We start from the raw sequence: 11,518 nt of genomic DNA on the forward strand, positions 1-11,518 counted from the left end.
ATTGTTACTTTCCCTGTGTATTCTACATGTCATCAGCTTTCTCTACCATGAACAGGATTATAATCGGTTTCCCTCAATACCTCTTAATCAAGGATTCCCTTTCCGTTGGGACAAAACGCTTAACAAATACAGTGATATGAAAGACCAATCTTGCACCTTATTGGGGATGTAGGCTGTAGGCTACTATATAGGCTACAGGCAAGAAGATGGACTCAGATTATAAACTTTCCGCGCAAAGTTTCATGCTGAGCGTTTCGTGATATACTGGCATAAAATCAACACTTGATCAATTAATACTAACACTTTCTATTCTATTCTATTCTCTCTCTCTCTCTCTCTCTCTCTCTCTCTCTATATATATATATATATATATATATATATATATATATATATATATTAGTGCTGTCAAACGATTAAAATATTTAATCGCGATTAATCGCATTAATGTCATAGTTAACTCGCGATTAATCGCATTTAATCGCACATTTTTATCTATTCTAAATGTCTCTTGATTTCTTTTTGTCCCATTATTTTTTCTCATTTTAATGCTCTTATCAACATGGAAAAGTGGATCGGCTTGCTTTGTGCAAATGTTTTTTATTGAAAACAACATTGGCATATATTGTGTTCAATTTCACACTAAAACATTCTTACTTGGAGCAAATAATCTCTCACACAATGTAACACTGTCCATCAATAAAAGGGTGAAAGAAATACTGACGAGGTCCTGATATTGACGAGGGGGCGGAGAATTCGCATCAGCTGTGTGTGTGTGTGTGTGTGTGTGTTTGGCCATCATTGTGGTATTTCAGACTGGACGTGCTGCGATGATGATAGCTCAGTTCACAACGACAAAACACACAGATCACTTTGGTCTCGTCAATGGAACCATTTGGCAACTTTTTAAAAGTAAACGTTCCATTCAGAATCTTATTGGCATCCATTTCGGTGTCTCGCGCTCGTCATCCACTCAAAACTGGACGTTTTGAACGTTCCTATAACATTCAGAAATAACCTTTTTATAACTTAATGGGAACGTTATGAAAACGTTCTTATAACCTAAAATTGTTAGCTGGGGAAGAGGAGAGATTCGCGATTGCACTGAACACGTTTTAAGTGCAGGCACATATTGTCTGAGCGAGCCCAGAGAAAATTCTACCAAGAGCAGCGTGTATCTGAGAGCGCGCGACTCGAGCAGAGAGATTCGTGCTCGGCAAATTATATTCCACGCGCGAGCAGAGAGATTCGCGCTCGCGCATCCGGCTCGCAAGCCCAAACAAGTGTGTGCGGCGTGCCTGTTGTTTTGTTTCCGGTCTAGCTAGATCCGCTTGCGCTTTCAAAACGTCCAAGCCGCGTCCTATTGCAAAAGCATGTGAAAAAAAACTACAAAGTTTGCTAGGCCAAAAAGACCATTAATCGCGCGAAAAAAAAATTAACGCCGTTAAAATGGGTTTGCGTTAACGCCGTTAATAACGCGTTTAACTGACAGCCCTAATATATATATCCAAGTCCAAGTCCTAAAATGCCTACGTGTATTGCATTAGCTTAAATTGTGATCATAGCACTTGCATATTGTTGTCCTCCTATTGTTAGTTTAACTGTAAATCGCTTTGGATAAAAGCGTCTGCTAAATGACTAAATGTAAAATTGGCTTGACATTGGACATTCGCACGTATAGGGACCGTCTCTAAAGTTGCATACAACATTGGCATGTACGTTTCTAACTTCAATAGCAAACTTAAATTTATTTGAATAAATATCAAAAATCCAAAGGGTGCGCATTATGCCTGACACTACATGAACACTTTACAGTTGGTTTTATGACTGTAAGTCGTTCTCTTCAAATGCTATTGAAGTTAGAAACGTGTATACCAAAGTCGAATGCACTTTAGCGACGGTTCCTAAATGTGCGAATGTCCAACATCAAGCCATCTTTATGCCAGTCTATCACAGGGAAACGCTCAGCTGTGCGCGTTATTCTGAGTCCATCTGCTTGCCTGTGAGTTTGAACTTTTACATCAATAGTCCATTAAGCTACGTTAAGCGTTGTATATGTCCAGCAGGGGAATCCTGAAGTATTGAGGGAAACCCTAATAGCCTGCATGCAGCACATCGCCACAATATAAAGTTAAGGCAACTAAACAACCAAGAGAAATATATGTCAACCTCAAAAATGTAACATTGGATCTGTATATCCGCATCGGGGAATAACATTATGATCTCGTTCACGGTAGAGAAATATGAATGTAGGCTACACAGGAAAAGTAACCGTGAAGGCACCGAATTTAACAAAAACAGCCGTCATAATAATCACAAATAAACTTACATTGCTGTAAATGAGTTTTATGAATGAATGACTTGCTCTAATTTTTTTGGTCTTCGTCAACAACAAACACTTGCACCCCCTCCTGGTGAGGTCGACTAACAGCAAATGGAGATTATGCCCGGCAATCTACTGCTTTTCCTGCAGTTCCTGGACGTCAATGTTGAATTTACTATCGAATTTGAACCACTGAATTTGTGGAAGCGAATTTGCGAAGCGAAATAAAATGGACCGAAAATTGCCTGTTGAATATTATAGGTTGTATTTTTAAACAGTTAGAATATTTTGGAAGTGAAATATGAATGGTGAATATGGATTATTGAATTTTTAATAATGAAAATGTGTTTGAAATTTTTTTAATTGAAATATTCACAGCTTAAATATTCAACCATGTTGAATTTCAGCCCATAAAAATGCAAGCCAAAAAAATACAATGCATTAAAATGCAAGCATGGTTAATGCAATGCCTATTTTTTTTTTCAAGTAGTGCAATTCAACAGGCTTTTTATTTCAAAAACATTTGACATTATTTTACTTCCATAGATTTATGAGATTTGAGAAATGAGATTTAGCCTTTATTGGGAACTGTTTAAATCTGAGGTGGGAGAATATCTAGGAAGATATGGTAGTGATTTAGCTAGAAAGAAGAGATCTGAAGAAAATTATGTAATTTCTAAAATAACATTTCTTTCCCCAAAACCCATAGAAACGTTGTCTGACCATGAAAATGTGGAACTATCTAATTTGCAGAATAAGCTGGACGTGATATATAGAACCAAGTCTGAAGGAGCTTTTATTAGATCTGGTTAGAGCACGGAGAACAAAACCAAATTCTAATTATAATACCATTCATAGATTACAGATTAATGGACATATATCTGAGAATCCAATAGAAATTGCACGATTTTGTGATGATTTTTATAAGCATTGTATAGTTCCTCTTTTGATCATGGATCAGCTACATGCTTTTTCAATTCACTACTTAGTTGTTGTAAAATTAGTGGGGTAGATAGAAACATATGTGACCAACCTCTTTGTTTAGAGGAGGTCACTGAAGCCATTATTCATCTTAAACTTAACAAATCTGTGGATGGTTTGTCTTCTGAGTTGTACAGATTGTTTTCTTTTGCAAGTTTTTAGAGAAAGTATTTTAAAAGGCTTTATTTTCCCTACACTTACACCAGGCCTTATTACATTACTCCCAAAGCCCAATTGAGATGTTCTTTTTCTTGACAATTGGCACCCGATATGTCTTCTTAATAACGATTACTAAATTTCAGCTTTAGTTTTTGCTAAGCGTCTTAAAAAAAGTAAAAGACTCTATTATAGATGAATCTCAGTCTGTTGTTTTATCGAGGAGGCATATTTCTAATAATTTTAGATTAGTATTAGATATTTTTGATTATTCAGACTTAATTATAGATGAAAGCTTTATTCTGTTTTTAGACTTTTATAAATCATTTGATTCTGTTGAGCATTATTTTCTTTTTCAAGCTAGAAAAGTTGTTCTTTTGGTGGTCCTTTTTTTTATCAAAGCAGTTCAAACACTTTATGCAAACAGTAACTGTTCTGTCAAATTGAAAACAGGCTTATATACCAGATTTAATTTGCAACGTGGAATTAGACAAGGCTGCCTTATTTCACCATATTTATTTTTATTACCTGGACAATTGCTTTCCATTCATCTGTGCAGGGCATTAAAATTGCAGACAGCCAGATTATACTGAGTCAACTTGCAGATACTACATTGTTTTTAAGTAAGTGCTCAGGTTGCTTTAGTCATTAATGTAATTAGTTTATTTTCTCAAGCATCAGGCTTACACTTAAATTTTAAAAAATGTGAGTTATTTTCAATCACAAAATTGTAATTTGACAAATATAGATAGTATAAAAATTAAAGATAAAGTCACTTATCTAGGTATAGTCATTTCGAAGAATATGAAGAGTAGGTATGTTAATAACTGGTTACACAGAGATTTGTCTCCCAAGCGTAGAGCTTTACTTTCTAAAGCAGAGGGTCTGCTCTGGCCACATCTGCAGTCCTCATCGCTCCTGCAGCAGGACTATGGCATGTTCATACAGGTGATCAGGAACTCTGGGCATCTTTTTCCTGGTGTTTTTAGAATGGAATCAGTAGAATGGTCTCTTCAATGTCCAAAGTTATTGTAACTGTGACTTTAATTGTCTACCGCCTGCAAACTGTTATTGTCTTTGCTGGTCCAAAGATGCATGTGCAGTAATTGTTTATAGTTCTATTGAACAAGCATGAAAAACATTGTTTAAACCCTTAGAGTAAAAGGCACCACCACAATTATTTTTTACCTCCCCAGCATGCATAAATTACTATGTCACTAATGTTACCCGTTAGGCCGGCTCACTGGAAAATTCAATATTCAATAATTAATTATATGTCTTGTGTATTATTTTTTTATTATTAAACATTTATTTAACCAGGAAAAAACTCATTGAGATTAAAAATCTATTTTTCAAGAGTGTCCTGGCCAAGACAGGCAGCAGTACTATACCACATATACAGTACATACAAACATAAAATATGCAAAAACAATAGAAACATAAAACAACTGACACTGCAAATCCTTCGAAGTCAACCAAAATCCTAAAAAACACATTAAAACATCTGCAGCCAGATGTGGCTCAATGAATGATGTATGATGGACATCGTCACTTTGAGTCAAGATCTGGGTTTCTGAAGAACTAACCACAAATGATACATTCGCCTATTACTCTAATACTCAATCAGTTACAAAAATGCTAACGTAAGGAAGAAAGCCTGAATGACTCCAAACATGTTTTACAGAAACACTATTAGTGCCCATTCTGATGTCCTTCTGTCCCTTACAGTGGACCACAAACACAGTTTCTCCAGCAAACCCACTTCATGTTTGGCCACACACAATGGCACCCTTGTGATCAGACAAGAGTGCCATGATGCATTCATCACTGAGGAATCCCTGACTGTTTGTTAGATCACAAGTCAAAATGTCAGGGTTATGTGATGTGTGAAATGGTGGGACCAAGCACTGAGCGAGAGAAAGGATTGTCTGTCTCCAATATTTTATCCATTCCTGTATGACATGTATGACATGACATCTTAAACAATGAGAGCCACAGAACATGTATGTCATGACGATGCTGATTGGCTGATGGCACCACAAGTATGTGCACAGTTACTCTTCACTAGTGACTATCCTGATCTGTGATGTCCAAGACAGCAGATATGGGGAAATATGTTCATTTCACACTTCCAATAGTCCTGGAAATATAACTAGGCACTGGTAAAACATTTACAATAATATAATGAATGTTACGGATATACACATATGTTGCTTTTAGGAATTCTTATTTAGCAAAAATACAGCTAATTTTGAATGGCTGTAAATAGCTTGCAGATGTTGTAGTTACAGCATAACAGCCAAACCTCTACCCCTTGGTCTCAACACCAATATAATGAAGGTTTGCATGGAAGACCCTTAATTATTTATTTATTGTCTGATCAAGCATATACTAACAAAAAATGCTTACACTTATATTTTTATCAAACAGACCAAACTGGTTTGTTAATGCAATACTGGATTTCGATTGACATGATGCAGACTGGCATTGACTGCGCAGTAAAGGTCAGTCTGAATCAATACGCAAAACACAGAGCATGGATGTCCAAAACTAATGTCAGTTGTGTTCTATTTGGGGGGAACGTCTCTAGAAGAAGTCCCATAGAAAAGAAACTTTAAAAGAGATATCTGCTGTTTTAGCAACGAGGTTAAATGACTAATTGGAGATTTATCACAGTAATTGCTTTAAGCGAAGCATCAAAGGCAAAATTAATATTAAAACACACCCGAGAACTCCATGAAGTCTACTGTATTTTGAAAGAGAAACCAATAATATTTTCCTCAGGGGCAGGTCAATTGTGTCTTTTACTGGGACTTAGTAAGAATAGTACCTGTAGCTGTTTAGCTGTTCATTAAGCATTATGTATATAAAGCATTATGTATATGCTGTTCTGCTTTCATTCTCTTGAAAAATTGTAGCATCCTTAGGGTGCGTGTGAAGAGATTGGGTTACCCTAACCCTTTTTCTATGTACATTTCAGATAAAAGCTCCCTTACTCTTGATGTATCTCTACAGTCACAAAGACATTACAGAATATTGAAGTTGTCAACATAGTTTTAAAGTAAAGTATAATTTTAATTTCAATTGTAACATTAAAATAACAATAAACATATAATTTACTATATGTAAAATGGTTCAATATAAAACTGAAATCCTCTGAAATGCTGACATTTTAGCTAAATATGATTAGGCCTACAATAGGATCCTGCAGCATCAATACCTCCTCATGTGTACATCTGCCTAATTTGCCTAGCTTCAACTACAGTAAGTGAAAGATGAATTTTTAATCCTATAAAACCAAATGTACCATATCATATTGAATAGAAGACCTCCACATCAACTTGATCAATAACGTTCTGAAAAATCCACAATCTATCCATATTTTCTGCCCCCTGGTGTCATTCCCAATATATTCACCTCTGTGACATAACATCACAGAAAAAATATGTTGTTGTTTATTTATATTTCAAGAAGAATATTGACTACATTGAAGCAACTTGCACATTCATTAGTATCATTTTTTCCTGCAGTCTGAAACCCATTTTTGAGTCGCAGCCCACCAGTTGACAACTACCGGTTCATGCCATAAAACTGTGCAGGAGGCAGTCTATCAACAGAATGAGGAAACTTCCCTTTCCACTTCTTATCAGTGTCCCAAGCGTCCATCTCATGAAATAGTTGGAGTTATCGCAAGACAGCTCAGAGATATGCCGTCTGTGATTCATACAGATTGATGATGTCATCCTTGCCCACAGGGTATTAAACGGGCACATGTGCTCAGGATGAATGAATGCAGTGCAAAATCTTAAAATGTGTCAAATTTTAAGAGTGTTTTGCTACAGAATGTGTGTATTTTTTGCAAGTATATTTACCTTGCACAATCTGCTTTTCCATTTTAGCTGACAGACAAAAAAAGTATGATGTATTTACAATAACATCAGTATATTTTGACTTAATTGCAGGTTCCATGGAAACAGCACCTTAACCTTCTACTTAAAGCGTGGAATGCCTGTGTACACACCTCTACATGTCCTCTATTGTCACAAACGCACATCCTCGAAATGTGCCACCTCAGCAATGGCTGATTTTGCAGACCACAGACATCCAAGGATGCATTATTTATCCTTGGGGGTTGTCTGTAATGTACTTTTCCAAATTAATGTTAAAGTTGGCATGGAATGAAAATGAATACTATCTATTTCCTAAATAAATGTTAAAGATCTTGCTGTGAACAATTTATCCGTGCATATGTTTTTTTTTTTATTATTAACGGTTTGACCTCATACTTTTAAGTCAAGTCACATTAATTTACATATGCTTTATAAAACAGAGATTGTTTAAAAGCAGATGTACATTAATAAACAGGAAAATAACTAAATAGTCTAAATGTTGTAAATTTAATCAATTATGCAACAAATTTAATTTCAGCTTTAAATCAGCTCTACAGAAGATAAATGTCATTATTCTGCTCAATTTTCAGTGTTGTTTCAATTCAGTTAAATAACAGCGTCGATGTAACTGTGACAGGAAGGGCATACAACGTAAAACCTGTGCCAAATCATGTGTGAAGCGGACCCTGGGAATAACGCTAAGAAAGAGAGAGAAAGAGAGAACAGTGTCGACGTAGCAAAGTTAGTGTCATTATCCAGCTCAATTTTGTTCCCAGAGAGCAACAGACAGAGCCGTGTGAATTCCACATGTACCAGATGTGGGCCGACACTACTTTGCTGTCTGGGTTCTCATCCATCCGATGCAGTGTCAGAGCAGTTAAAGCGATAATATTACTGAATATTAATTGTCATTTAAAATGTCATAACTGGACCTTCCAGTGGAAATGACAGACATCTCTGATGATGAATGGAGAACTTAAACTGCACCAGTTCAAGCACATGTTCATTTCTGAGAGAAACGATCACATCTCAAAATGCAATCAACAATCGGTGCATAGAACCAAGTACTTGCCCTAAATTGTTTCTTTTTCGATAATATGTAGCCTATAACTTGGATGTATGTCACAATACAGAAGAAAAAATCTGGCACCACAATAAAATACAGTGTCAACATGTGTAAATGACTGAAGCGAGGAATTCCATTGGCCACCTGGTAATAGTGATGCCAAAACACGGTATAGCCATAAAACTCAACGACAAAGAGAGTCATGTAACAGGTCATTGTTCACTCAGATTGTTCATTCACATCCTCGAAACTTCAAAGCATGATGTGGTTTGGCATGCACAGATTCAAAAGATCTGTTCAATTCTCCCTTTACATCAATTGAAATAATCACATAAAAAGCACAAGCTCCTCTTTCACCTTCCAAACATACAGTATAGTGTTTCATTTCTCTCATTCTTTTGTGTAATGTGTTCTCAAAAAGAGCAGAGGTCTTCATACAACACCTTTCACTTTTTGAAGAGCTCTCATGCCCCCAGGGAGTCAAGCAGGAACCTTCAAATTATTGCTAACATGTGGATGGAGCTCCCTCCACCCAATATCCAGTATCACATCCGGTAGGAGGCCCCTGCAATCAAACATATGCCTTTGTCATCCCAAAGGGCCCAAAAAGCCCCAGCTGTGTCCCTTCGGATTGGAGAGACCACTGACAGGGTGTGTTTGTACTGCAGCTCTCTCTCTCGGACATGCATGGACTGCTAATGATGCTGAACTGTCATAGAAAGAAAAGGAGGGAAACGGAACACTGCCCATTTTTAAACCATCTAATTCTGGAAAAGCAAAAGGAGGTCAGTGATAGTTGACTGGCAGCTAGATGCAGATTAGGAGTGTGAGGCCCCTCAGTACCACACAAAGTATGATTGTGGAATTTACATTATGAAAAAAAATGTATCTCTAAATCAGATATGTGGTTGTATGATAATTCCTGGATTGCGTTTACCACCTCAGAGTTGCATCTGTGTTAGAAGTTCTGCTGGATAACACTGGGTTAAGGGAATAGTTCACCCTAAAAAAAGAAAATGTCATCATTTACACAACCTTGTGCTGTTCCAAACCTGCAAGACTTTTATTGCTCTGTTAAACAAAGAAAATGCCTCAGCACTCGACCCAACTGATATTTTTAAAAATATCATCTTTTGTGTTCCTCAAAAAGTCATACTGTAAAAAAATGTTTTTTCAAAGTTGTGAACAAAACAAAGATTATTTGAGTATATTTTACAGAAAAATACTATTTCAGTTTTTCTACTTCAAAATTTCTTGTTTAAATTCAATGTGATACTTGTAATTTCTTTGTAATTGTTTGTGAAATTTATGAGCAATTTCTGAGTGAAAATAATTTCTACACCAAATATTTTTTCAGGGCAAGATTTGGAACGGCATTAGGGTGAGTAAATGATGAAAGAATTTTTATTTCATTTTTGGATTAACTATTGCTTTAACTGTCTGTGAGAGGGTCTCTTTGGGTTGAGTGAGTTTTGTAAGACCCCTCTGTTCCCCAGTGAGCCACTGAAATTAGGAAGAGTGCACACCCTCCTCTTCTGTCTTCTCTTCTCCTACCCCCACTCTATAGAAAACACCCCCTTTCATGGTGCCCATGCCTTTGTTGCATGAAAGGGAAGCAAACTTAGAGTGTCAGTGTGAGAGAGAAAATGTTAGATTGATAGACCAATAAAAAGAACAACTCACCTTTTTGTCCTCAGTAGTACAACCACAGGAAAGCTTCAGCACCTCCCAAGAGTGACTTTAATCCCAACAACCTCCCATGCACTTCCTGCTATGAAATCAGCTGTCTCCTTGAACACATCCTCATCCTCTGTTTATCCGCTGCTGTCGGACTGAGGCCTCTGAGAGGGCGGCAAATACTGCTGTTTACTTTCCCACAGGCAGCAAGTTCCCGACTCTGCGCACTAACCGCTCCACTCCTCCTTGCTTTCGTAGGCTAAATGAGCCCCCCTCTTCCCCCGGCCTCTGTCACTCCCGTCTTTTCTTTCGCTCCTTCCCTACCCTGCTGTTGGACAGTTAGGCTCTTCTGAACAAGCATAATAGCTGTTAAGCTCCACCAATGGCTGAGCTGCCGGCAGACTTGTCGTCCAATTGAAGTCAGGTTAGTTGGTCAAGGGGCAGAGTCTAGAAGGGAAAAAAAAGAGTAAGACAAGCCTGGAGAAGGAGGGAGGGAGAGAGAGAGAAAGACTGAACGAGAGACAGGGATTACAGCATCTCCAAGCTGGGCAAAAGTGGAGTAAATAGTATTAACTGAGTTGGTAATCATTCAGTATTGTGCAGTGATGGCATTACAGCATATCTCTTTAATTGATTTTTGTCAGTTTTGAGGATACATTATATACAGTGCGAAAAACAAATTTCTACCATTCTATAAATGTATATGTAAATTATATACAAATACAGATTTTCAACACAGTCCCTACAAATGTATCAATGACCAAGAAATTAGCTCGTCTTGCAGTCAGCAAAACGATGGGAATCATCTCACATACTTTAGACTTTAATGTGAAGGCAGGCATTTATAATGCAAAACCCCTCTAAGAAAACACTTTATGTGAAAAAAATGCTAAGACATAAACTGATTAAAAAAAACATTTTGAATACATTTTGAAATATACATTTTGAGATATTTTAAAAGCTGCCATTTTCACCACGATTCTGTAAACATTTGAGAATTAACGGTAAAAAAAATAAAATAAATTAAACCTTACTGGATATGGTTAATTACAACACAATGAACACACACACACACACACACACACACACACACACACACACACACACACACCATTTTTGTGCAGAAGGTATGTAACGTTTCAGTACATATATTCTTAGGTAATTTGTTGCATTCAGTTCAATGGAAAAAATAAAAATGGCTAATTACTGTATGTGTGAATGGATTTATGAAATATTTACTGAGAAATGTGAATACACTCTGTACAAAGTGAAATAATCATCGGTCATACAATGGCACAACTACACAATTATCGTACTCCACTGATATACAATACTCTTACAAAAAATAAATTTAAGTGTGCTATTAGTATACTTCTTGAAAACTAAAAATAAGAAAGTCTAGTTTCAGTCTACATTTTATATAGACTA

At 36.6% G+C, this 11,518-nt stretch overlaps 1 protein-coding gene across 3 annotated transcripts in view; it reads right to left on the reverse strand.

Annotated features, from left to right (window-relative positions):
- arhgef10la (Rho guanine nucleotide exchange factor (GEF) 10-like a) overlaps nt 1–10,427 on the reverse strand; it is a 144,406-nt gene extending 133,979 nt beyond the window's left edge. For all 3 annotated transcript variants that reach the window (XM_077203637.1, XM_077203636.1, XM_077203635.1), the window contains exon 1: nt 10,097–10,427. The gene's annotated coding sequence lies outside the window, so the exon portion shown is untranslated. The remainder of the gene's footprint in view (nt 1–10,096) is intronic.
- Nucleotides 10,428–11,518: the final 1,091 nt, after the last annotated feature.

The sequence above is a fragment of the Siphateles boraxobius genome, unplaced genomic scaffold (assembly GCF_051911475.1).
Source record: "Siphateles boraxobius isolate OS27281-9 unplaced genomic scaffold, OSU_SipBor_1 5, whole genome shotgun sequence".
Classification (NCBI taxonomy): Eukaryota; Metazoa; Chordata; class Actinopteri; order Cypriniformes; family Leuciscidae; genus Siphateles; species Siphateles boraxobius.